Source organism: Hyla sarda, chromosome 4 (genome assembly GCF_029499605.1).
Source record: "Hyla sarda isolate aHylSar1 chromosome 4, aHylSar1.hap1, whole genome shotgun sequence".
NCBI lineage: Eukaryota > Metazoa > Chordata > Amphibia > Anura > Hylidae > Hyla > Hyla sarda.
The window spans coordinates 331,037,641-331,065,392 of NC_079192.1; the positions used below are offsets into that span (position 1 = coordinate 331,037,641).

The 27,752-nt window shown below is 42.8% G+C and overlaps 1 protein-coding gene and 1 long non-coding RNA gene across 3 annotated transcripts in view; one reads left to right on the plus strand and one right to left on the minus strand.

Moving 5' to 3' along the window:
* The window catches only part of FNIP1 (folliculin interacting protein 1), a 100,374-nt gene that overhangs the window by 4,546 nt on the left and 68,076 nt on the right, over positions 1–27,752 (plus strand). The window lies entirely within an intron of this gene.
* Positions 14,036–27,531, minus strand: LOC130369625 (uncharacterized). The gene is made up of 3 exons (XR_008892843.1): positions 27,370–27,531; positions 18,511–18,571; positions 14,036–14,317 (listed from the first exon to the last, which is right to left on the minus strand). It is a non-coding gene; the product is annotated as an uncharacterized LOC130369625 (long non-coding RNA).

Consider the following 27,752-nt stretch of genomic DNA (forward strand, 5'->3'; position numbering starts at 1 on the left):
GTCATTGTGTATTCACAGTATACTGAGCCTTATTATTAGCGATGATGACCTCAGCATTACATGAATTCCATACTCCTATGTTGTGTCATGTATATAGGTGTCTGCAGTGATGCGGCTGTCCAATGCTTCCCATGTAGAGGTGATGTGTTAACCTTGTAGACGCTGCTCATTATAGGCTTCTTACGCTGGAATGTTGAATATTTCTCATGCTCTCAGGAGTTTCTTTATTTAAATGCTAAAAGCTAGATATTCTTAAAGGGATATTCCAGACAAAGAAAGTATCTCCTATCCACAGGATAGGGGATCAGCAACTGATTGTAGGGGTCTGACCTCTGGGACCCCTGTGATCACTAAAACTGAGCCCTAAGTCTCAGCACTGAATGAAGCCATAGACGTCACAAGCTCCATTCACTGTCTATAGGCGTGCGGGCGATACCCAAGCACAGAGTTTGGATATCTCCATTGCTCCCATAGACAACGAAATGAGCGTGTGCCGTCTGCTGCTTAATTCACTGCGTAAAGTCACAGCTCCCAGAGAGCTTTTGTAGTAGAATACCTCCTTAAAGGGGTACTCAGGTGGAAACCTTTTTTTTTTTTTTTTTTTTTTTTTTTTTTTTTTTTTTTTTTCCCCCCTTTAAATCAACTGGTGCCAGAAAGTTAAACAGATTTGTAAATTACTTCTATTAAAAAAATCTTAATCCTTCCAGTACTTATTAGCTGCTGAATACTATAGAGAAAATTATTTTCTGTTTGGAACACAGTGCGCTGTGCTGACATCACAAACACAGTGCTCTCTGCTGACATCTCTGTCCATTTTACTAACTGTCCAGAGCAGCATATGTTTCTATGGGGTTTTTCTCCTACTCTGGACAGTTCTTAAAATGGACAGAGATGTCAGCAGAGAGCACTGTGCTCGTGATTCAGCAGAGAGCTCTGTGTTCCAAAAAGAAAATAATTTCCTCTGTTGCATTCAAAGGGGTACTCTGCTGCCTAGCGTTTGGAACAAACTGTTCCGAACGCCGGAGCCAGCGCCGAGAGCTCGTGAGGTCATAGCCCCTCCCCTCCCATAGACTTGCATTGAGGGGGCTATGACATCACGAGCTGCCGGCTCCGGCGTTCGTAAAAGTTTGTTCCAAACGCTGAGCAGCGGAGTACCCCTTTAACGAGCTCTTGTAAAGTGAAAGTTGAGCTGTGATTGGTTGCTATGAGAAAAACCAGACAATTAGGGTTTCAGGCCGATTGATAAATCTCCCCCATTGTTGTGAAAAATCTCCAAAAAATCTGCCCAATTTGGTGTGGATTTACTCTTTCGTATTCCGGCGCAGAAATGCTTTGGCTTTTCCACTACAGAATTTCTGCACGTAAACCTTTTAGTGTTAAGTATCCTCTTAAGATCTGGAATACTTTTTAGATCTATGAAAATATGTAAGTGTATTGTGTTTGACGTCTATTGTGGTCTACTGTTGTGGTTATTTATATATCAGAATTAGGTCCTGATGGTTAAATGAAAATATTTGGGTACAAGGTGATACTAAAGGCTGCAGGTTTGTCTGTAATTTAGTCCTATAATGACAGTTTGTGCCAGTGTCCTTGTCTGGGATAATTGTAAGATCTTACAGTAACGAGATCCCCTCACATACTGTTCCCAATGCTAGGGGGGGATCAGGTTCCCAGCTATGAACATTGTGGTGTATAAATTGTTTTATTGTGTAGTGCCAGAATGTCTGTCATGTGCTTAGCATATATATTGCTTTATTATTAGAGCTACCGATCTTCTTAATGTTACTAATGATTTTAATTGTAATTGTTCTGCTAAGTTTCAAACAATTTAACTTAAATAAGGAGAGGGATAAGTATACTGCATATTGAGGAGGATCAGGGTGATACTTAAATGGGCACTGTCAGATACAAAAACTCTTGATATGTTGTAAAGCATGCAAAACCAATAGGTTATGTAATTGCTTTCATTATAACATTTTCAGTATTTCATACTGAAAAAGCCAGTCAAACAACTGCCTCCCTGCCTGCTTTGATACATACTAGTCCTGCTGTGTCCATGCATCATGGACACACTTCCATGATTGACAGCTGTGAGTGCAGGGCTCATAATGGAGGAAAATTCCTCCCACTGTCAGCTTGTGTCCCGCTACTGTCAGTGAGGACAAGCTGGGAGTTTTGCTAATGCTCGGGGAGATGTGAGCAGACAGCATACTGAGGGAGGGGGCGGAGACCTGACAGTGAGGCCACGCCCCCTCCCTTTGAGAGGAATTCAGACTAGTGAGCTAAATTAAAAGTGTAATAAAGAAAAAAAAAAAGGTGCTAGATAAATAAAAATTACAATACAGTGGTCCCTCAACATATGATGGTGATCCGTTCCAAACGGACCATCGTTTGTTGAAACCATTGTATGTTGAGGGATCCGTGTAATGTAAAGTATAGGACAGTGGTGTTCAACCTGCGGACCTCCAGATGTTGCAAAACTACAACACCCAGCATGCCCGGACAGCCGTTGGCTGTCCTGGCATGCTGGGAGTTGTAGTTTTGCAACATCTGGAGGTCCGCAGGTTGAAGACAACTGGTATAGGAAGTTGTACTCGCCTGTCCCCGCTGCCCCGGATGTCGCCTTCCATCGCTGTCGCCGTGTCCCCGACGCTCCGGCAAGGCCTCTGCTTACCCGGCATCCGCATGCTCCGTCGCCGCCATCACGTCGCTACGCACACCGCTGCTATTGGATGACGGGACAGCGTACGTAGCGACGTGATGACAACGATGGAGAGCGCCGACGATGCAGGGGATTCTGATGAGGACGCGCCGGAGCCCCGAGGACAGGTAAGTGATCGTCAGCGGACCACACGGGGCACCGTAAACGGTTATCCGGTGGCAGCTGAAGCAGTCTGCGCTGCCGGATAGCCTTTTATATGATGGCCCCGACATACAAAAGCATCGTATGTTGATGCTGCCCTCTGAGAGGCCATCGCATGTTGAAATTATCGTATGTCGGGGCCATCGTAGGTCGGGGGGTCACTGTACATGATTAGGTACTGAGTGATATATTAAATAAAAATGTTTTTTGTTGGATCTGAGGGTCCGCTTTAAGACTGTGGTGGTGTGTTTTTATTTTATTTATTTATTTTTAATAACCTTTATACACAAAAATGAATACATGCTATGAAACTAGATGACAGAGGCAGTCTATTGGTCAGATGCTTATCTTTTCTAATTGGAGAACACTAGATAGAATTATTGAACAGGGAGTTGTGACCATTTAAACATATAGGCCTACATTTATTAATCTGTCCATTTCCCACAGCAACCAGTCACAGCTCAGCTTTCATGTTACCGGGGCTCGATATCAAAGCTGAACTGTGATTGGTTGCTATGGGCAAATCATTCTGGCTTTTGTCTTGGACAGACTGATATATCTGGGCCACAGTGTGTAGAAATTTTACTCAGGAATGTGTCCTTAATGAACATGAAAATCATTTTACATTCAGATAGTAGACAGTGAAAGCCAGTCTTATTCTTGACTGTAAATGGTTGAAATTACGTTAGTAAATTCTGGCTAGCGGATTTAATTCTCAGCTCTAGCGAGTCTTAAAGGGGTACTCCGCTGCTCAGAGTTTGGAACAAACTGTTCTGAATGCTGGAGAGGCGCCAGGAGCTCATGATGTCATAGCCCCGCCTCCTCATGATGTCACGTGACAGCCATCACACCCCCTCCTATAGACCTGCATTGAGGGGGTGGGGCGTGAAGTCATGCGGGGGTGTGGCTATGGCGTCACGAGCTCCCGGCTCCAGCTTCGGAACAGTTTGTTCCAAACATTGAGCAGCGGAGTACCCCTTTAAGTACAGTATTGTCTCACCTGCCGACATACAGTCACTAACATCTTAAGGCTTTGTGCACATCAGTGTCTGACTTCTGTGAGCACAGTGCAGGATCAGTCATATGACTACCATCAGCGGATGGATTTACACACAAAATGCCCGCTCTGCCAATTGCTGAGGAGGGTCATCGTTGGACAGCCCGTTTAAATGGCTTTCCTGTTTTACTTTGAGCAAACTAGATCACTGTAATACCAGGAGTGTGGAAATTTAATAAAAAAAACTTGTCCACAGGACTAAAACGGAGCAAAATCTACTTGTCCCTCATGACGATCCACTTATTTGGGCCAATTTTTGCTTTTACACTCTCGTTTTTTCCTCCTCGCCCTATAATAGCCATAACTACCTACTATAATGATACCTTTTTAATTTTTCTATAACCTCTTCTCCGAACCAAAAAAATTATCACCAGGGAGCATTCACCTGTCCCTTTAGACGCCAAGCGGTGATCTAAAGGGTTAATAGCCATCGCCGCATGCTGGTTATCAGCGGCTGCCCCCGGCTACTGAAATCAGCCGGGGGCGGCAGAGTTTGGAGCGGGCACGAGTCGGGAGCCGCTCCATACAGACTGCTGAACGACCCCGCGCTTGTCAGGTCCGGCCCTGCTTGCCCGAAGCTGGGCTAAGGGCCGGAAATTCACCTGCCCGGAACTGCATGTCCTGGGCGTCGGGCGATAGGATTTCCCCACCCCTGAATACTATTGTAAGTATTTAGAAACTGGTTGTGCTTTAGCTGAAATAGTAGTTTCCTTCTCTTTTCAGTATTACTGAATGTGTGGTACTTTTATTTAGACCCTGAGTTTTCATTGTGTAAGGGAATCTTCCACACAGAGAGTAGTTTAGGTTTCTACAGGGAAATTCACTGTCACCCAGAATAACTTGTTTGACGTCTTGACACCAAATAATTGTCAGAGATGAGTGATTTATGTCGGCTATAAAATGAAGTAAAGCTCTCGTCACCCACCTCTTGTTCTGTGCTACTACCCACATTCTACTTTAGGAGTTTAGAATTCACGGGGAATCACACATCACATCACAAGTTTACAAACATTGACGTTTTTCTGCCGCCCTTGGTTTCAAAGAGGCCGACAAAGCAGGAGATGTTTACTATGTTCTACTCAGATCCTAAGAATGCAAGAAATAAGAAATACGTATACAGTGGTCCCTCAACATACGATGGTAATCCGTTCCAAACGGACCATCATTTGTTGAAACCATCGTATGTTGAGGGATCCGAGCAATGTAAAGTATAGGACAGTGGTCTACAACCTGCAGACCTCCAGATGTTGCAAAACTACAACACCCAGCATGCCCGGACAGCCGTTGGCTGTCCGGGCATGCTGGGTGTTATAGTTTTGCAACATGTGGAGGTCCGCAGGTTGTAGACCACTGTTAGAGAAAGTTGTACTCCCCTGTCCCCACCACTCCGGGCCGTCGCCGTCCATCGCTGTCGCCGCGTCCCCGACGCTCCAGCAAGGCCTCTGCTTCCCCGGCAACCGCGCTCTCCGTCGCTGCCATCATGTCGCTACGCACGCCGCTCCTATTGGATGACGGGACGGCGTGTGCAGTGACGTGATGACGACGATGGAGAGCGCCGACGATGCAGAGGATCCCAAAGAGGACGCGCACAGGTGAGTGACCATCACTGGAGCTCACGGGGCACCTTTAAACGGCTATCCGGTGGCAGCTGAAGCAGTCTGCGCTGCCGGATAGCCTTTTATGCGATGGCCCCGACATACAAAAGCATCGTATGTTGATGCCGCCTTCAACATGCGATGGCCTCTGAGAGGCCATTGCATGTTGAAAGTATGGTATGTCGGGGCCATCGTAGGTCGAGGGGTCACAGTATGTCATATGCTACAGAGAGGGCAATAAATATCCACATATTCATTGGGGGAGATTCATCAAAACCTGTGCAGAGGAAAACATGCCCAGTTGCCCACAGCAACCAATCAGCTCACATCTTTCATTTTTAAGAAGGCCTGTGAAAAATGAAAGAAGCGATCTGATTGGTTGCTATGGGCAACTGGACAAGTTTTCCTCTGCGCAGGTTTTGCTAAATCTCCCCCATTGTCCTGACTTGACCTTCTGGGATCTCTTTGGTAACCACAGAATCCACTCAAGATGTTTTATTTCTTTACCTTCTGCTACTTTGCATAGTTGCAATAAGTTGCATGAAAAGCGTAAAAACCCTATACAAGCCCTTTCTCTTGTTTTACAAGGATAAAACCTATTTGTCCATCAGCAAACATAGAACTATTTAGATAAATTATTCAGAAGCACCTTGCAAAGTGTGTAAGAGATGCAATGAGCAAAAGCTTCGTATACATTTGTAGAGTTTTGTATCTGTTAAAGATGTTAATATGGGTGCACCTAGAAGAACAGTAAGATTGGGTAATATTGTAGGAACTATTAACTATATAACTCAGTGAGTATAATGTAAATGTTGGGACAGGGATGTGGAATTCCTATTGCCCGATGCCCGGGAAATGCAGTTCCGGCCGCCGGGCAGGTCAATTTTTCCGGCCCTTAGCCCGGCTTCGGGCAAGCAGGGCTGGACCTGACAAGTGCTGCGGCTCTCTGCAGTCTGTGTGGAGCGGGCCCCTGACTCGTGCCCCCGGCTGTGGAAACTTGCGTCCTCCGAATGCGTCCTCCCCGTGCAGACCTGCATCTTCTGCCTTCGCTCCACACAGCTCTAAGCTTCGGAGAGCTGAGGGGAGGAGTGGACGCAAGTCTGCACGGGGCGCAAGATTCCACCTCACACCGCCGCTAATAGCCAGCATGCGGCGCTCAGCAGTCTGTATGGAGTGGGCTCCGGACTCGTGCCCGCTCCATACTCTGCAGCCCCCAGCTGTTTTTAGTAGCCAGGTGCGGCGGCTAATAGCCAACATGCGGCGATCAGATGGCTATTAACCCTTTAGATCGCCGCTGTCAAAGCTGACAGTGGCGTCTAAAGGGACATGTCTATGCTCCCTGGTGGGCTAGAGGGGTGGATCGCCCCCCCCCCCCCGCAGAGTGATCGCAGGGGGGTGATCTACTAAAGAGGTAGCTGGAGGGCTTATCTCTGTTCCCTGCCATCCCTTGGCTCTGTCATTGATAGATCCTGGTTTGTTCAGGCCCTATCAATGGATCGCAGAGCACACAGATCAATGGAGTTCAATAGAACTCTATTCATCTGTATGAGGAATCTAGTGATTCCTCCTAAACGTCTAAGTGTAAATAAAAAAATAAAAAGTTTAAAAGACACACATTACCCCCTTTTTATATTAAAAGTTCAAATCACCCCCTTTTTCTATATAAAAACATGCAAACATTAAAAATAAACATTTGGTATCGCTTTGTGCGTTAATGTACGTCCTAATAAAATATAACATTATGTATCCCGTACGTACTGTAAATGTTAAAGAGAATATCAAACAGAATTGCAATTTTTATAATTCCCCCAGAAAAAAATTTAAAAGCGATTTAAAAAGTCAGATTAATACCAAAATGGTACCGATACAAAAAACTGATCATGGTGCAAAAAATTTGCCCTCATACAGCCTGGTATGCGGGGGAAAAAAAAAAAAGCTACAAGGGTCAAAAAATGGCAATAACATTTTTTTTTAAAAAGTTCTCTTTTTTTTTTTTTTTTTTTTATTAGTTACCGTAAACATGACAAATTATAGAAATTGGGTATTGCTTTAATCAGGCGCCTAAAGTATGAAACTAACATATTAGCTCAACCACAAGGTAAATGGCGTAGAAAAGAAAAACCAACAAATCTGCAAAATTCTTTTACTATTTCAATTTCACTTCACCTAATATATATTTATTATATATATTTTTGGGTCCTGGGAATATGTTATTGAAAAATTAAAAAGGTGTCCTTTTATAGTAGGTATTTATGGCTATTATAGGGCGAGGAGGAAAAAATCTGAGCGTAAAAGCAAAAATTGGCCCGGACAAGTGGATCGTCATGAGGGACAAGTAGATTTTGCTCCATTTTAGTCCCGTGGACAAGTAGTTTTTTATAAAATTTCCACACCCCCGTGGGTGTATATTTTTATTCTTTAAGAGTGCTCTGTGTATCTCTATGGGAGAGCCATAGAGGGAGCGTATTGACCACCACATGGTGCAGGAGATCGCCGGGGTCCAGTCATACACTTCTCTCCTATCCGAAGGTGAACTTCCTTTTAGTAAACTGGATTATTTGCCTTACATTGCTGCGTATTTGCTGCTTCGTATTTTCCAACCCATTTTCAATGGGTATGTAAATACGCAGCAGCAAAATATGGCACTCGGGACCCTACCCTAAATGGTTCTAATGCTCGATGGGTCCCCACTGATCTCTTTATCTTGGTACCTTCTCAGTAAACTGGCCGCAGCGTTGAACTACCTACCTGGGCAGGCATTTTCTTTGTGTTGAGACAGGATAAGCATGGGCAGCAGCAAAGTCCATTCATGATTATTCATAAGGCCAAACTTCGTCTTGGACATACAATACCCTTTATGTCAGTGAAGGTTGGTAGGTGAGGGTGGGCACAGAGGTGCCAGGCTGAGACACCTAAACAGCTTGGCCCTGCCTTTTTGACACTTAACTTAGGCAATTATTTTTTTGCCAACCGCTAGCTCCAGGAAAGGTTCAGTTTGCTTTTATACTACAGTGGTCCCTCAAGTTACAATATTAATTGGTTCCAGAACGACCATTGTATGTTGAAACCATTGTATGTTGAGACCACAACTGTATGGAAACCTGGTAATTGGTTCTAAAGGCACCAAAATATCATCCAAAAATAGGAAAAAGTGAGAATTAAAGAAAAATAAGTAGATAACTAATATAGATAAAGCAAAATCCTTACATATAAAAGTAAGAAAGATCTGCTGGGAGCTGTAAATCACTGTCTATGTCAGTGTTTCCCAAGCATAGAGCCCCCAGCTGTTGCAAAACTACAACTCCCAGCATGCCCGGACAGCCGAAGGCTGTCCCGGCATGCTGGGAGTTGTAGTTTTGCAACAGCTGGAGGACATTGGTTGGGAAACACTGGTCTATGTAGAGGACAGGAGCTTCTTCAGGGTCCTGTACAGTACACACAGTGTCCTAAAAAAGTAACATGGAGCCGCCCTCACCTGGTGTCCAAAGGAGCAGGTAACCCTGGCACAGGCAAAGTGTACAGAACATGTAATACCTCTCTGTACTGTAGGGGGCACTACCAGACACCAGTCAGTGCATACGCTTCAGTAATACAGGGGTTTTACCAGTGATTGACAATGGCCTCAACATACAATAGTTTCAACATACAATGGTCTTTTCTGGACCATTGTAAGTTGAAACCAGACTCAACATACAATGTACAGACAGTCCAGATTTGCGAAACATGTCAGTGCCTGGAAGAACTGACCAATCAGAATGGGCAATTTACTGGTAAAACCCCTGTATTACTGAAGTGCATGCACTGACTGGTGTCTGGTAGCGCCCCCTACAGTACTGGGAGGTATTTCATGTTCTGTAAACTTGACCTGTACCAGGGTTACCTGCTCCTTTGGACACCAGGTGAGGGCGACTCCATGTTACTTTTTTAGGACATTGGGGCAGATTTATAAAAACCTGTGCAGAAGAAAAGTTGACCAGTTGCCCATAGCAACCAATCAGATTGCTTCTTTCATTTTGCAGAAGCCTTGTTAAAAATGAAAGAAGCGAGCTGATTGGTTGCTATGGGCAACTGGTCAACTTTTCCTTTGGACAGGTTTTGATAAATCTCCACCATTGTGTGTACTGTACAGGACCCTGAAGAAGCTCCTGTCCTCTACATAGATCAGTGTTTCCCAAGCAGGGTGCCCTCAGCTGTTGCAAAACTACAACTCCCAGCATGCCCGGACAGCCTTTGGCTGTCCGGGCATGCTGGGAGTTGTAGTTTTGCAACAGCTGGAGGCTCCCTGCTTGGAAAACACTAAAATAGACAGTGATTACAGCTCCCAGCAGATCTTTCTTTTATACGTAAGGATTTGCTTTATCTATATTAGTTATTTACTTATTTTTCTTTAATCCTCACTTTTTCCTATTTTTTTGGATGACATTTTGGGGCTTTAGAACCAATTACCAGGTTTCCATAGAGTTCTGGTCTCAACATACAATGGTTTCAACATACAATGGTCATCCTGGGACCAATGAATATTGTAACTTGAGGGACCACTGTATCTGCAGCCAAATACAGTGGACATAAAATTCAACATAAGGGGAAAATGTGTTCACATCTGCATTTGTTGCAGATTCCATCAACGTTTCAGGAGAATGGTGCAGCATTCAACAATATTGTTCACATCAAAACTACCGACACCTCTATGGAACCAAACAGACCCAAATCTAAGCCACAACGGGCTTCACACATATTTATAGCCTTTACACTTCCCCATGTTCTGAAGGGAAGGCTGCAATTACCTGTTTATTTGACTCTTTATTTATCCCTTTAAGCGCAGGGCAGAAAGTGTTGGAGGCCTATTATCAGGCACATGCTTAGCAGTTTAGGTAAACATTAGGTTCTGGCATCTGTTCAGGTCAGTCCAACTTCCTTGCATTCGGAGTAACAATGAGGCTTTCTTCATCATAACAAAACCTAAACTATGTAACCTGAAGAACATCAGAACAGTCCTTTACCAGGACTAAACAGAGTTGTGGGCTCTTAAAGGGGTATTCCAGGCAAAACCTTTTTTTTTATATATATATCAACTGGCTCAGGAAAGTTAAACAGATATGTAAATTACTTCTATTAAAAAATCGTAATCCTTCCAATAGTTAGTAGCTTCTGAAGTTTTCTGTCTAACTGCTCAATGATGATGTCACGTCCCGGGAGCTGTGCAGTTCCTATGGGGATATTCTCCCATCATGCACAGCTCCCGGGACGTGACATCATCATTGAGCAGTTAGACAGAAAACTTCAGAAGCTACTAACTATTGGAAGGATTACGATTTTTTAATAGAAGTAATTTACATATCTGTTTAACTTTCCTGAGCCAGTTGATATATATAAAAAAAAGGTTTTACCTGGAATACCCCTTTAACATTTGTACATGTTGAGAAGAATTTGTGTTATTCCCAATTGTAAGCATGCCCAGAAATATAAAGGGGTTATTATGGAGCAGAAAAGGCATAGCTTTTTGGCGCCCCAGTACCACTGCAGTGGAAGTATAACCCCCTAAGATAAAGGTACACGTACGCTACCATGACCATCACATGTGGTGGATAATGCCTGCATAATATTGCTGCATCATTGGGTGTCCTTAAGCCACCACATATGGGCATGGTATCTCCTGTACACAACGATCGCCATAGTGCCCCCCCCCCCCCCCCCCCCCCCGCCTTTAAGGGAAAAAATAAATAAATAAATATATATATATATATATATATATATATATATATATATATATATATATATATATATATATATATTAATGTTTTGTTTGTTTTTTAAATCAACTGGTACCAGAAAGTTAAAAAGATCTGTAAATTACTTCTATTAAAAAATATTAATCCTTCCAGTACTTATCAGCTGCTATATGCTCCACAGGAAGTTCTTTTCTTTTTGAATTTCCTTTCTGTCTGACCACAGTGCTCTCTGCTGACACCTCTGTCCATTTTAGGAACTTTCCAGAGCAGGATAGGAGGATAGGTTTGCTATGGGGATTTTCACCTACTCTGGACAGTTCCTAAAATGAACAGAGGTGTCAGCAGAGAGCACCGTGGTCAGACAGAATGGAAATTCGAAAATAACTTCCTGGGGAGCAAACAGCAGCTAATAAGTACTGGAAGAATTAAGATTTTTTTTTCTTTTAATAGATGTAATTTACAAATATGTTTACATTTCTGGCACCAGTTGATTAAAAAAAAAGTTTTCCAGTGGAGTACCCCTTTTTAAAATTTGTACTTCCCAGACAACACTGAACCGCTTCTAAAGTTGTAATTTTGCAACAGCCGCAGACACCCTGGTTTGGAAACACTGGTCTATGGTCTACACTCGGCCTTCTAGATAACTGCCTGGTTAAACATAATAATAATAATAATAATATAAGTCCCTCTCTTATAATTCATGAAGCTGTAGAGAATACACATTACCACGTGATGGAATTTCCTGCTTTACTCATTTCAGAACTAGGAACTCCAGTAGGTTGAACTGTAGCAGTTTACTGAAGTTCAAAGTAGTAAAGTGATAATTCACCCGTGTGTAACTATCAGTTATTAAGGGACAGCTATAAACAATATGCATTGATACAGATAGTTGAGTTGTTTTCCAATATACTAGGAAACTGTTGCAGCAGGCATATTCCCCATGGAGTGTGCAGAGACTTCTGATCGGCATAGGGATCGGTACGTGGCATATTTCTATTGTAGTTCACTGGAGTTTAGATGAGGCTTTTCAGCTTGGATTTTGCGCCAATAATGAACTTCTTATGGATTTTAACATCTCTGTGTTATTTCTTCTATGCTGATATTTTTTTAATAGCACAATATACCCCATTTACATGCATTGCTGGCTAAATGTTAGCGGAGTCTAATGGAATCTACTTAAACCCTGATATAATCCGCAACATGTTATTAAAGCCTTAGATCATTCTGCGCATGTACATTTCCCTTCGGCTTAAAGGGGTACTCTGCTGCTCAGCGTTAGGAACAAACTGGAGCCGGCAACAGGAGTTTGTGACATCATAGCCACGCCCCCACATGCCAGCACGCCCCGCACCCTCAATGCAAGTCTATGGGAGGGGGCGTGGTGTGACATCATGAGGGGGTGAGGCTATGACGTCACGAGCTCCCAGATGGTGCCCCTTTTAAAGGAGAACTATTGTGCACACAAATGTATCTCCTATCAAAAGGATATCGGATAAGTTTTAGATCACGGGGGTCTTACCGCTGGGAGGTTTTGAATGCTGTATCTCGAGCACTACCTTTTAGAGATTAACAGAGCCGATTCCTGCAGGAGATGACACGCTACATTCCCGGGCAGAGCCATCATCCCGTGCAGGAGATCTCTGGGGGGTCCCATCGGTCCTTGTAAAGAGTAGTCCCCATGTAGGAAAATGTATCCCCTATCCAGAGGAGGAGAGGAATAGAGGGGTCGTTCCAGCAGTCGGACCCCCGTGATCAGACACTTATCCTTTGGATAGAGGAAAAGTTTTCCTACATTGGACTAGGGCTGGGCGGTATACCGGTTCATACCGAATACAGAAATTTTTGTCCTGCACTATATGAATTTTTCCCATACCGCAATACCGGTTTTGCCCCTCCCCCTCAGAATTGAATGAATCAGCCCAGCGCTGTCCACACATCGGGGAACTAATCCTATGTGACCTGCGAGCGCTGCTCTTCCCCCCCCCCCCAATTAATAATTAGCCAAGCGCTGCGCTGTCCCCATCGGGGTACTACTCACGTCACCCGCATGCGCTGCCCTCCTTGTCCTGTTTGTTGCGGCCGCCGGCGCTAACACTCTATACCAGTGCTCTTCAACCTGCGGACCTCCAGATGTTGCAAAACTACAACTCCCAGCATGCTGGGAGTTGTAGTTTTGCAACATCTGGAGGTCCGCAGGTTGGAGACCACTGCTCTATACTGTGCGGTATCCTTATGCCCGTGCTGCAAAAAATAAACAAAATAAACTCCCCTCCCATTGGTCCGGTACCGGCCTCACTTGTTTCCTGGGGAAGGGAACGTCGGAGAGCAGTCATCCTATCACCAGCCGCAGCGATGTTCCGCCTCAGTGGGTGATGGGCGGAGCCCACTGTCATGTAAGAAGCCGGCTTCTTACATGACAGTGGGCTCAGCCTATCACCGGCCGAGGCGGAACATTGCTGCGGCTGGTGATAGGATGACTGCTCTCTGAAGTTCCTGTCCCCAGCGTAAGGCCGACGTAGGTGCGTTAAAGTTTATTTTGTTTACCTTCTGCAGCCCGGGCATAGGGATAACGCACAGTATAGAGTGCCAGCGCCGGCGGCCGCAACAAACAGGACGAGGAGGGCAGCGCTGGTGGGTGACGTGAGTATTTACCCCGATGGGGATTTGGGCTGATAATTAATATGTTTGGGGGGAGGAGGGGGGGCTAGGAAATACCATTATATACCGTGGAACCGCCAAATGTTTAGAAAATACTGTGATACACACATTTGGTCGTACCGCCCAGCCCTACATTGGACTACTCCTTTAAGGTCTCTTTTATTACTTCTTTGACTAGAAGTTTGTTGTTAGTTTTTATTTTATACCTGCATTTTTATCATGTATTGTTTCTTTTGCATCTTGCTGTTGCCTTCAGGGATCGTTACACACAGCCGTCCGATCACACTGGGGAATCATTTCGGTTAGGAAATTCGGCTAATCTGCCATCTTCTGCTTAGTGTGGAATTAGAAGAATAAATCCGGAAGGAGGGTCAGGAAATGCTGTGGATGAGGTCTTCCCACTTTGGAATTTGATCTGCATAAAAGATTCTGTGTCAGTTCTGCTCCAAACTTATTTAGTCAGGAAAAATAAAGTACCCCCCCCCCCCCCCCCCAGAAAATTGATCATGTCCAGTCTTCAGCCGAACACGATTCTGTGTCAGTATGAACAAGGTGGGAAAAGAGCAGTGAAGTCAATGGACAATGGTGTTTTCCATTGGCAGATCTGTAATTCTGTCCTGAATTTTATACAATCAGTCTGTGCTTGGGGACTTGTTGTGCCTTAAGACATCTAAGGGGATCATAAAAGGACAGAGGAAAAAGATAGAAGAGTACATTATGTACCTTATTGCACTGATAAACAAACATTTTGTATTTCACACGGACTTGGCAAATGTTGCCAAACCACGGGCCTGTACTTAACCATCAACACCTTTACTTCCTAAGGTAACAACTTTTTTACACGTATATGAATGTGCAGTCGGATGTGAAGGATTTATCATGTTCAGTATGAAACTTTAGCTTAAATCTTGATAGGGGGAATTTACCGTTGGTTTTAAAGTGGTATTACAGGAAAAAACTTTTATTTATTTTATTTTATTTTTTCCAACTTGCTCCAGAAAGTTAAACAGATTTGTAAATTACTTCTATTAAAAATTCTTAATCCTCCCAATAATTAGCAGCTGCTGAAGTTGAGTTGTTCTTTTCTGTCTGGCAACAGTGCTCTCTGCTGACATCTCTGTTTATCTCAGGGACTGCACAGAGTAGAAGAGGTTTGCTATGGGGATTTGCGTCTACTCTGGACAGTTCCCGAGAGGTCAGGTGTCATCAGAGAGTACTTAGACAGAAAAGAACAACTCAACTTCAGCAGCTCATAAGTACTGAAAGCATTAAGATTTTTTAAAAGAAGTAATTTACAAATCTATTTAACTTTTTGGAGCCAGTTGAGATAAAATATATAATATATATATATACTATAACAAGTTTTTTTCCTGGATAACCCCTTTAAGGCTAGGTTCACACTACGGAATTTCAGTGAAGCAGAACTTGCTGTGCCTCTACGAAATATTAGCGGCGAATATTGTGCTGCTGGAATTACGCCACCAATAAAATGAGCCTGCTCATTCTTTAGATGGAATCTGTCATGCAGACATTGTCTTCTATGGGGATGGCAATGTCCAGGCGGTCCTAGCGCCAACTGAACCTAGCCTTATACACATTTTGGCACAGTGGGCTGAAAAGTTGTCCGAAAAGTTGCAACTAAACATCAGCCTAGACATGGCTCCTGGCTTTTTGGTTTCTGTAGAAACATTTTGGGATACAACAGTATAAAGAGCCTCATAATTTTGCGCAATGGGAAAATGAAGTGAAATTTTAGGAAATATGTAACTGTACAATATTTCTAATGCCCTGGGACCACATAAAATAGCACCACACAAAATAGAGGTGGACAAAAATCGTTCACCTCCACCAACAATGATAATTCCAATAACAAGGTGTAACTAGCTGTATTATAACAATATTACATGCTTTTTCTTTTTTTACTTTTCTTGCCATAATCAGCAAAAAACATGATTTTTCAATTACAACCGATAAGTGTGTTAAAAAACAAATACAAAATACACCTGTATTATTATTTTTTTACACTGTATGAAAAATATTCCATAATAAATTTATATACTGGAAAATTTTTGTTGCATGCGTTTTTCAGCCTTTTTTTTTTTTTTTTTTTTTTTTTTTTTTTTACACTTGAATAAAAAGCATGTAAAAAAAATATAGGTTGGTATTTTTTATACAGTGTGAAAAATAATCCATTGTGAACTAGAACTAGACTTGAAATTGGACAAGAAAAAGTTTTTTTTTTTTTTTTTGTGGATTTCCCCCAATGTGAAAATGTAGTAATCTTGTTGCACAGCAAAATATGCGGCTGCAAATAAATGTCCTTATTGTGGGAAATAAAAGGTGTATAGCTTTAGTGAATAAATCTACATGCACATCATTATGATGTACACTGCTCAAAAAAATAAAGGGAACACTTAAACAACAAAATGTAACTCCAAGTCAATCACACTTCTGTGAAATCACACTGTCCACTCAGGACGCAACACTGATTGACAATCAATTTCACATGCTGTTGTGCAAATGGAACAGACAACAGGTGGAAATCATAGGCAATTAGCAAGACACCCCCAATAAAGGAGTGGTTCTGCAGGTGGTGACCACAGATCACTTCTCAGTTCCTATGCTTCCTGGCTGATATTTTGGTCACTTTTGAATTCTGGCAGTGCTTTCACTCTAGTGGTAGCATGAGACGGAGTCTACAACCCACACAAGTGGCTCAGGTAGTGCAGCTCATCCAGGATGGCACATCAATGCGAGCTGTGGCAAGGATGTTTGCTGTGTTTGCCATCATAGTGTCTCCAGCAGGCCACAAATGTGCATGTGTCCACTCAAACAGTCAAACAGACTCCTTGAGGGTGGTATGAGGGCCCAACGTCCACAGGTGGGGGTTGTGCTTACAGCCCAACACCTTGCAGGACGTTTTGCATTTGCCAGAGAACACCAAGTTTGGCTAATTCACCACTGGCGCCCTGTGCTCTTCACAGATGAAAGCAGGTTCACACTGAACACATGTAACAGACGTGACAGAGTCTGGAGACGCCGTGGAGAAGGTTTTGCTGCCTGCAACATCCTCCAACATGACTGGATTGGCGGTGGGTCAGTAATGGTGTGGGGTGGCATTTCTTTGGGGGGCCGCACAGCCCTCCATGTGCTGGCCAGAGGTAGCCTGACTGCCATTTGGTACCGAGATGAGCTCCTCAGACCCCTTGTGAGACCCCACCTAATGCAAGACAATGCTAGACCTTATGTGGCTGGAGTGTGTCAGCAGTTCCTGCAAGAGGAAAGCATTGATGCTATGGACTGGCCCGAAGACCTTAATCCAATTGAGCACATCTGGGACATCATGTCGCACTCAATCCACCAACGCCACGTTGCACCACAGACTGTCCAGGAGTTGGCGGATGCTTTAGTCCAGGTCTGGGAGGACATCCCTCAGGAGGCCATCCGCCACCTCATCAGGCGCATGCCCCGGTGTTGTACGGAGGTCATACGGGCACGTGGAGGCCACACACACTACTGAGCCTCATTCTGACATTATATCAAAGTTGGATCAGCCTGTAGTGTGGTTTTCCACTTTGATTTTGAGTGTGACTCCATATCCAGACCTCCGTGGGTTGATAAATTTGTTGGGTTGATAATTTTTGTGTGATTTTGTGGGCAGCACATTCAACTATGTAAAGACGAAAGTATTTCATATTATTAGTTCATTCATTCAGATCTAGGATGTGTTATCTTAGTGATCCCTTTATTTAATTGAGCAGTGTATATTGTTTGTTTTTAAAAATTAGTCTTCTGGCATTGAGTGTTCATTGACCTCGTTGAGGTGTCTGGGTGACTTCACCAATTCTGCTTTCTTCTCACATACAAAGGAAAGTGAAACCCTGCAGAATTACTCAGAGCATGATGGAGATAATTCCAAGAAGTTTTTCTTTTTGATCGTTGTATTGCCTTTGTGTGGGTTTTTAACTTTCCACCCCGACTATTGTAAACGTGTAAGAAGGGTCTAAGTATCAATCTATATGTGACATAAAACGGTACACATTTTACAAAGTTCGGAGTTGTAAATTTCCATTTCTTTAAAAAGAAAAAAAATAGCTAAGTTAGAGAAGTAAGGGAAAGTTTAGCGGAAGGCCTTGATGTGATGCTACTTGGCTGAACCTATGTGCCACGGTGACTGTACTGTGTGAGTGAACATGATGTGCAGCTGCCTCTGGGTCTTATTGTATCAGATAAACAGAATGGTATGGCCAGGCCTCAGCTTGGATCTTCTATAGAGACTTTGAACACTTGGCTCGTCTAGCGATGCAGTCATCGAGTAGGACGTGCACGAGGTTGTACTTGTATGTGAGACACGAATGTTTTCGCAAGGTGAGACTCTCTTAGCCATTGTATTTGCTTTTCATCACTAGTGAGGAGAAAAGTCAAGGGTGCCATGCAGATTGGTGCCAATCCTTCTTGTGGTCGGGTATAGAGATGCCAATTCAGGCTAGAGGTTGTCTCTCGAGTCATGGATTTGTGCTTTTGTTTTGATATTCTGATAGTCCCTGGAGTGGTTGGGTGTATAACTGTGAGTGCTCACTATCTACAGCACACAGGATGTGCACACACCTATTTTGTTTGCTTTTGTGGCTAAAATCTTCATTTCTTGATAAAGCAATCTGACATCTACCTATAAAATGGAAAACGTTTATAGTCCAACCGGCCACCCTCCTTTAATTTAAATTCTTCTTTTATTACTGTTCAGCTCTTAAATGTACCCTTCTCCCAAAAATCCTTTATCCTCAAGCCTCCATTAAAGGGGTATTCCAGGGAAAAGCTTTTTTTGATATATCAACTGGCTCCAGAAAGTTAAACAGATTTGTAAATTACTTCTATTAAAAAATCTTAATCCTTTCAGTACTTATGAGCTTCTGAAGTTAAGGTTGTTCTTTTCTGTCTAAGTGCTCTCTGATGACACCTGTCTCGGGAAACGCCCAGTTTAGGAGAGGTTTGCTATGGGGATTTGCTTCTAAACTGGGCGTTTCCCGAGACAGGTGTCATCAGAGAGAACTTAGACCGAAAAGAACAACCTGAACTTCAGAAGCTCATAAGTACTGAAAGGATTAAGATTTTTTTTAATAGAAGTAATTTACAAATCTGTTTAACTTTCTGGAGCCAGTTGAATATATATATATATATATATATATATATATATATATATATATATATATGTATGTATATATATATGTTTTTTCCTGGAATACCCCTTTAACCCGAAATGAACTCAAACTTCCCAGTTCACTCATTCCTTGTATGTTTGTTATCCAGCAGGAGTGCCTCATCCATTATACCTTTTATCTCCAGTTCTGTCCTAAACAACGTCCATGTTTTAATCAGACTTTTGACCATCAAAACGTTCCTCCAATTCCCCTCCTCAAGCTTCCCTGATTCCAGCAACTGAAAGATGTCCGTAGGCATCCCTCCCTTATTAGATAGCAGGAAATCGAAGAACGCTAATTTTTTCCATTCGATCAGGAAATCTTTTTCTACCTAGGCCGGTAACCATGACATGGGGGCGTCCTCTCCGTCTAGAGGAAAGAAGGTTTCACCATCATCATAGATTGGGATTTTATTTACTGTAAGAGCAGTGAGACTATGGAACTCTCTGCCCCATGATGTAGTGAGGTCTGACTCAATAAACCACTTCATGGGGGTCTGGATGTTTTTCTAGAGAGTATTAATATTACAGGTTATGGATGATAGTAGACTTATGCGGATAGAACATTGATCCAGGGATTTATTCTGATCGCCATATTGGGGTCTCAAAGGAATTTTTCCTCTGGGCAATTGGCATCAGCCTGTTTGTTTATTTATTTATTTTTTTGTTTTTTTTGGCCTTTCTTTGGATCAACACAGTAGGATTTTAGGTTGAACTTGATGGACTCTTGTGTTTTTTTTTTTTTCTTCAATCTTATAAACTATGTACATATATATATATATATATATATATATATATATATATATATATGTACATATATATATATATATATATATATATATATATATATAAGTACGAGTATAAGCCGAGTTTTTCAGCACGATTTTTCGTGCTGAAAACTCCCCCCTCGGCTTATACTTGAGTGAACTCTCCGCCTGTCAATCCCTTCTCAGTGGTCTTCAACCTGCGGACCTCCAGATGTTGCAAAACTACAACGCCCAGCATGCCCGGACAGCCATCGGCTGTCAGGGCATGCTAGGAGTTGTAGTTTTGAAACATCTGGAGATCCGCAGGTTGAAGACCACTACGGCCTTCGTCATCATCCAGACTGGCCCCCCCCCTTTAGTTTTCTACTCGCTTCCCCTCGGTGGGAAGAATGGGTGAGCTGGTTCGGGCCATCTATGCTGCAGGGACCGTCTGGTGGGGAGGGTTAGTCGTTCCGGGCTGTCCATCTTCACCAGGAGGCCCTCTTCTCCGCTCCGGGCCGGCCCAGGACTAGTGACGTTGCCTTGACGATGACGCACAGGGACATCCCTGTGCAGCGGACGTACCCGCGCGTCATCGTCAAGGCAACATCACTAGTCCTGGGCCGGCCCGGAGCGGAGAAGAGGGCCTCCCGGTGAAAATGGACAGCCCAGAATGACTAACCCTCCCCACCGGACGGTCCCTGCAGCATAGATGGTCCGAACCAGCTCACCCTTTCTTCCCACCGAGGAGAGGTGAGTAGAAAACTAAAGGGGGGGGGGGTTGAATTTTAGGTCTGCATGATGACTAAGGCCGCAGTGGTCTTCAACCTGCGGACCTCCAGATGTTTCAAAACTAGTACTCCCAGCATGCCCGGACAGCCGATGGCTGTCCGGGCATGCTGGGAGTTCTAGTTTTGCAACATCTGGAGGTCCGCAGGTTGAAGACCACTGAAAGGGATTGACAGGCGGTGATAATGGGGTGGGGGGTGGGGGGAGTGATGACAGGATGATGATGAAGGGGGTGAAAATGACAGGATGATGATGACGTGGGGTGATAATGATAGGGTGATGATGACTGGGTGAAAACGACAGGGTGATGATGACTGGGTGAAAACGACAGGGTGATGATGACGGGGTGTTAGCAACAGGGGGGGATGATGTATTTCCCACCCTAGGCTTATAGTCAAGTCAATAACTTTTCCTGGGTTTTTGGGATGAAATTAGGGTCCTCTGCTTGTATTTGGGTCAGCTTATACTCGAATATATATGGTAAATATATATATATTTTTTTGTAGGCTGATGCTGAATAATAGTATATCTTTCTGAAGAAAAGTAACTTGTCCATCGCTTTATGCTTTAGCTGTTGGTTTGGAATATCATTTCTCAGAAGACCTGTCACAGTAAATGGAAATGGAAGGTCATATATTTCGGTTCAAGCTGGTGGAGGCTTTTACAAGTTTATTTGCTGCAATGTTACCAGGCTGTTATGTCAGCACATAGCTCAGGTGATAGTGAGCTGCTAGATGTAAACAAGAAAAATGTCATGTTGGCCATGTTTATGCTCAGCACTTAAAGTGTTATTTCTGGTAATCTGAGTCAGCTACATGTAGATCTATTAATTCATAATCTTGTTTTGCCTTTAGGAAAAGGTGGTGTCACCAGAGGCAACTGGTCATCTTTGGTCTGTAAAAGAAAATACCTTAACACAGTTTACAAGAAAAGTATCAAAACGGCCAGAAAAGCTGCCACTGATTTTATTTTATTATTTTTTTTTCCCTGCATTTTTGCATTTTTTTTTTTTTCTTTCTGACATTTTTTCTATCATTTTTGCCTTTGAGTGGAAATTGCATTTTTGGCCCCTTTTGGCCAAAATTTGTTGGATACAAAAAAATGCTGTAGGGATGGAAAAAAAATTAACGATTTATTATATATAACATAACAAAATTTTAATACATTTTTAAACAGGGACCAGTTTATGTGGGTAGGCAGGGACCTAAAAAATGTAGCTGACAATAATAAAGATGTAGAAAGGGGCCATTTAAATGTAAAAATATATTTCTTAAAATTTTTATTAGTAATGTATTTTAATAATGTGTTTTAATTAAAGTGTGTATGTGTTTCACTTTTTATTTCTCTATTTTGTAAATTTTTTTAGGTAGTACTACTACTCCCAGCATGGGAAAGATGGTTCCATGATGGGAGTAGTAGTACCTGTACTAATAGACAGATCACCCCGGGTGTCACTCCTGACACCTGATGCGATCATCCTATCTATTTTAGAGATGCGGAGCAGCTCTCTACAGCACTCCGCATCTCTGCACTATACTCCGGCCGGCCAGTGATGTGAATAGAACATCACTCATTCATATTTTCCGCCAAGAGTGGGGATTGGCCGGATGGTGGCAGCCAATCACATCTCTCAGGGGGAAATATGAATCAGTGATGTATTCACAGAGTATAGTGCAGAGATGTGAGCACAGGAGAAAGCCACTCTGCATCTTTGCAATAGATAGGATGATTGCATCTGGTGTCAGGAGTGACACCCAATGTGATCTGTTCTTAACTGCAGGTACTACTGCTCCCACCATGGGGCACACTCTGCTCCATGCTGGGAGCTGTAGTACTTGCATTAATAGACAGATTGCAACAGGTGTCACTTTTGACACCTGACGCAATAGTCCTGTATAATGTGTAGATGCAGCCGGCCGCTTTTCTGTGGTCCCCTGCACTGCTGTATATATATATACCTATTATTCATATTTCCCACAGACAGTTGTGATTGGCTTGAACCATCTGGCTAATCACAGCTCTCTGCGGGAAATATGAATCACAGCTCTCTGCGGCAAAATGGGCGTTTTTGTTTCCGGCGTTCGTGCGTGAAAAACCTCAGTGGAATTCCAGCCTTACATAGACAGACATCCTGTACAGATGTATAGGTGCAGTAGATCTGATGCATGCCAATTGCATTTGGATTCTGCATTTGGATTCTGCAAATAAAGGTGGAGGCGTAGAAGATGATCTCCTATAGCATTCTGCACACTTCGAAAGTTCTGAAGCAGAGCTTTTGACACGGATCCGGATTCCGATAAAGGAATAAACGTGTTCATTGTTTCGGAAGAATCTGCCGCCAAAGCCCATTAGTCAATGGGACTTTGAATTTCGGGGGTTGATTTCTGCTGTAAATTCTGGTCCAAATTAACTCTGTTCAATGCGGGGCAGATCTGAGAACAGTGAGGAAATTTCTGGCTGTATTCCAGTAGTTTGCATGGACCCTTTGGGTATATCCACACAGATGGAAAAATCTGTTGCAGATTTCGCCACATATGTCAAATGAAATCCACTGCATTATTTGCATGTTTTATATGCAAACTTTGTGTCGGATTTGCTGTGAATTTTTACTTATGCATCATGATTGGTGAAATACACAGTGAAAATGAACAATATGAAGCCAGGATTCATCCATGTATATGGAAAAATAAAAAAAGTTATAGGGGTCGGAAGAGGACATTTTTAAACATGTAAATTTTTGTACAAAAAGTTATAATAAAAAAAAAAAAAAGTGATAGAAAATAAAACCTATATCAGTTGGGTATCATTTTAATCGTATGGACCTACAGAATAAAGATAAGGGGTGCACTGTGTAGAAGTGCAAAAATTACAAAATAGCGTTTGTTTTTTAAAATTTTGTCCTACAAATATATATAATTTTTATTTTATTTTTTGGTTTCGCCATAGGTTTTGTGGTGAAATTGATTTCATTGCATAGTAAAATTGGTGGCACAAAATAAACAAGCTCTCATATGGGTCTGTAAGTGGAAAACTGAAAGCATTATGATTTTTAGACGTGGAGAAAAAGAAATGAAAAAACCCTGAGTCCTTAAGGGGTTAATGAGACTTCTGCACTTGTCTGGAGGTATCTTGGCCCAGTCCTCATAGGATACTGCTCCAGCTGTCTCGGGTCCACAGTGCATGTTTCACCTTCTTCCACACATGTAGAATAGGACTCAGATGAGGGCTTATAGAAGTCACTTTAGAATAGTCTAATGTTTTGCTCTTAGCCATTCTTGGATGTGTTTTCGGTCACTATCCTCATGACCAGCGATACTTGACTCCAGAATATCTTTATAGTCTTGGGATTTCATTTTACCCTGTACAGATTCAAGACACCCTGTGCCATATGCAGCAAAACAGCCCCAAAACCTAACCAAGCCTCCTCCATGATTCACAGTAGGTACAGTGTTCTTCTCTTTTTAGGCTTCATTCTTGCATCTTCAAACATAGAGCTGATGTGATTTGCCGAAAAGCTCCAGTTTTGTCTCGTCTGTCCAAAAGATAAGCCACCAAGTTTCTGGTAGGATTTCCTTTGGACAGATGAGACAAAACTGGAGCTTTATAAGGCTCAGAGGGTATAAATATGAAGCTGACGGGCATGGATACGGCTCAGGGACATATGCTATGAGGCTGAGGGGCAATAAACTCCCTCACCCCTCTGACTATTTATGGCAAAGTGCTGACAGTCAACCAATTAGTGTAACCGTTCTATATTTGGGGGACCTTGAAGAAGTGATAAGGTTTACAGAATGGAAAGATTCCTTGTCTTTCCAGTAGTGATCTCCAATGACTATCATGTGTGACACTGACTAAATTAATCTGTCAAAGAGAATATGCGGCATAAGTTTACTTTTTAGTAGGTAAAAGGGGTACTCTGCTCCTAGACATCTTATCCCCTATCCAAAGCATAGGGGATAAGATGTCTGATCGTGGGGGTTCTGCCGAAGTTTGCTCCATACAGCAGATGACAGTGCCGCAGGAGAGATGGCAAGGGTTCCCAGTGGCAGGACCCCCACGATTAGACCAATAGGGGATAAGATGTCTAGGAGAAGAGTACCTCTTTGGTGGAAACTCTGAAGAAGGAAGTGTACATTCCCACTGCTTACTGGTAAAATGCCAGCGCAGATCTAAACTAGCTGCACAAAAGAGTGCAATGTCCTGCGGAGAGGAATGATTGTTTCTGGAAATCACCCCTACTTCTTACTACGCCGGAAAGTTCTGCTTTTCGAGATGCTCAATAAGTGTAAACTAAAAGTTCTACCATCTTCATCTGTATGAATGCTTAGCGAGTCTCTTTTACCAATGTACAACTTTTTGCCGTAAATACAAGTTTTTTGTTTCTCGTCAACGAAGTGTGTATTACATTATTGCTGTTTGGATTATTTTAAGTGTTCACAGATTTTCCTTGTTGTCAGACATTTAGGAATTCTGATAGTTCAGCAAAGAACCAGAAGATACTGTAATGCACAAATCTCACAAGATGAAGAGCAAATTACAAGAGTATCGACTGCTCTGCTAAATCTATTTTCTGGCAGGGGTGGACAGATTCCTGGAAATAATATCACACCAACTCAAAGTCTACTGTAATCTGTCTACCTTCAGAATAAAATTGGGAGTCAACGTCTCGAGGCTATTGGCCAGACTATAACCACTGTTAAAATCTGCCGTGTTCTGATACAACTTGGCATACTCTGTGTGTGTCTCCACCCACAACTTTTTCTGATATTAGCTGATTTTTATTTTATAATGGTATTTAAAGGATTCAGGAAAAATGGTACTGTATGCCTCGACAAAAACACACGGTAATGGTAGCCTTATTCAGACAGAAGCAATAAAGGGGTATCATCGTATAGGAACAAACTGTTCCCAATTCTGGAGCTGGCGCCAGGAGCTCGTGACGCCATAGCCCACGCCCCCTCATGACGTCACGCCCCGCCCCCTCAATGCATGTCTATGGGAGGGGGCGGCTGCCCCCTCCCATAGACTTGCATTGAGGGGGCGGGGCTATGACATCACAAGCTCCCGTCTCCAGCACTGGAAAACATTATATATATAATTTTTTTTTTTTTTTTTATCAACTGGTGCCAGAAAGTGAAACAGATTTGTAAATTACTTCTATTTAAAAATCTTAATCCTCCTATTACTTATCAGCTGCAGTATGCTCCGCAGGAAGTTCTTTTCTTTTTTAATTTCGTTTCACTCTGACCACAGTGTTCTCTGCTGACACCTCTTTCCATGTCAGGATCTGTCCAGAGTAGAAGCAAATCCCCATAGCAAACCTCTCCTGCTCAGGACAGTTCCTAAAATGGACAGAGGTGTCAGCAGAGAGCACTGTGGTGAGACAGAAGGGAAATTCAAAAAGAAAAGAACTTCCTGAAAAGTACTGGAAGGGTTAAGATTTTTAAATAGAAGTACCGTAATTTACAAATCTGTTTAACTTTCTGACTGCAGTTGATATAAAAAAAAAAAAATTCCAGCGGAGTACCCCTTTAATGGCTATTTACACCCTTGAACTGGATTTTTATAATTCCTAAATTCCAAATAAAATTACTTTCTTAATAGTCTTTTTAAAATAGTCATAAAAATTTTTGTTAGATGGACTCTCTGCGCTCTCAGTGTCAGAGATAGTAGTAGCTCAATAAGTTTAAGGGGAAGAGAAACCCTGAAGGAAAGCTGAAGGAAGAGAGGAAAGCAGATACAAGGCAGTCTGCAGGGGAGAATCATAAGCTGTGTGCAAGTTCGCAAAGAATATAGAGCTCATACAGCACATGTAGAGGCTGTAGAAACAAAAGTAAGCAAAATTAATAATAAAGATTTATGGAAAATATGCTTTTTACTCTATAGAAAAGTAAAAGCAATACGTGTTTTTCAAAGGTGACTATGGCCCAGATTTATCAAACTGTGTGAGAGAAAAAATAGAGTAATTTTCCCACATTAACCAATCACAGCTCAGCTAGGAGCTCTTGTAAAGTGAAAGCTGAGCTGTGATTGGTTGGTTGTTGTGGGAAAAATCACTTTTTTTTCTCTCACACAGTTTGATAAATCTGGTGACTTCTCTAGTCCCTTCTACTATTTTGCAGCAGCACAATAGTGGAATGCAGCCAGCTTCTAGCTATGACATCCACTGCCATGTAAGTTGTTTGCATACGTCTTTTGACACTTATTAAAGGGGTAGTCCAGTGGTGAAAAACTTATCCCCTATCCTAAGGATAGGGGATAAGTTTGAGATCGCGGGGGGTCTGACCACTGGGGCCCCCTGCGATCTCTCTGTACGGGGCCCCGGCTCTCCGCCGAGATAGCGGGTGTCGACCCCCGCACGAGGCGGCGGCCGACACGCCCCCTCAATACATCTCTATGGCAGAGCCGGAGATTGCCGAAGGCAGCGCTTCGGCTCTGCCATAGAGTTGTATTGAGGGGGCTTGTCGGCCGCCGCCTCGTACGGAGGTCGACACGCCCCCTTCCTGTGGGCTGTCGGGGCTCCGTACAGGAGATCGCAGGGGGCCCCAGCGGTCGGACCCCCCGCGATCTGCAACTTATCCCCTATCCTTAGGATAGGGGATAAGTTGCTCACCACTGAATCACCACTGGACTACTCCTTTTAAAGACACGTCAGTGATTGGTAATTAAATGATATATTATAGTTGTATATCAAATATATATATGCTCTTGGCAAGTAAAGCTGATCCTGCTCACCTCTCTCAATCTTGTCATTCTCACTCAGACAGAACTGTCTCTTCCTGTTGCTTTGATGCGTAATTCTTGGTGCCCCAATTTCCTCACTGACAATTGTTGTCTCATGACTGAGTGAATCAATTTCCAACTTTGCAGGTCACATGTCAGGCAGAATAGGAAGTTCTTCAAAGCCTAATGCACATTCCTAAGATAATACTTGTCAGCTGTTGTTGGCATACTACTCAACATTGTATGTGTATGTGTGTACAGATGTGTCTCTGTAATTAGAGGATATACAGTCAAGTCCATAAATATTGGGAACATTTTTGGCTCTATACACCACCACAATGGATTTGAAATGAAACAAACAAGATGCAAGATGTGCTTTAACTGCAGATTATCAG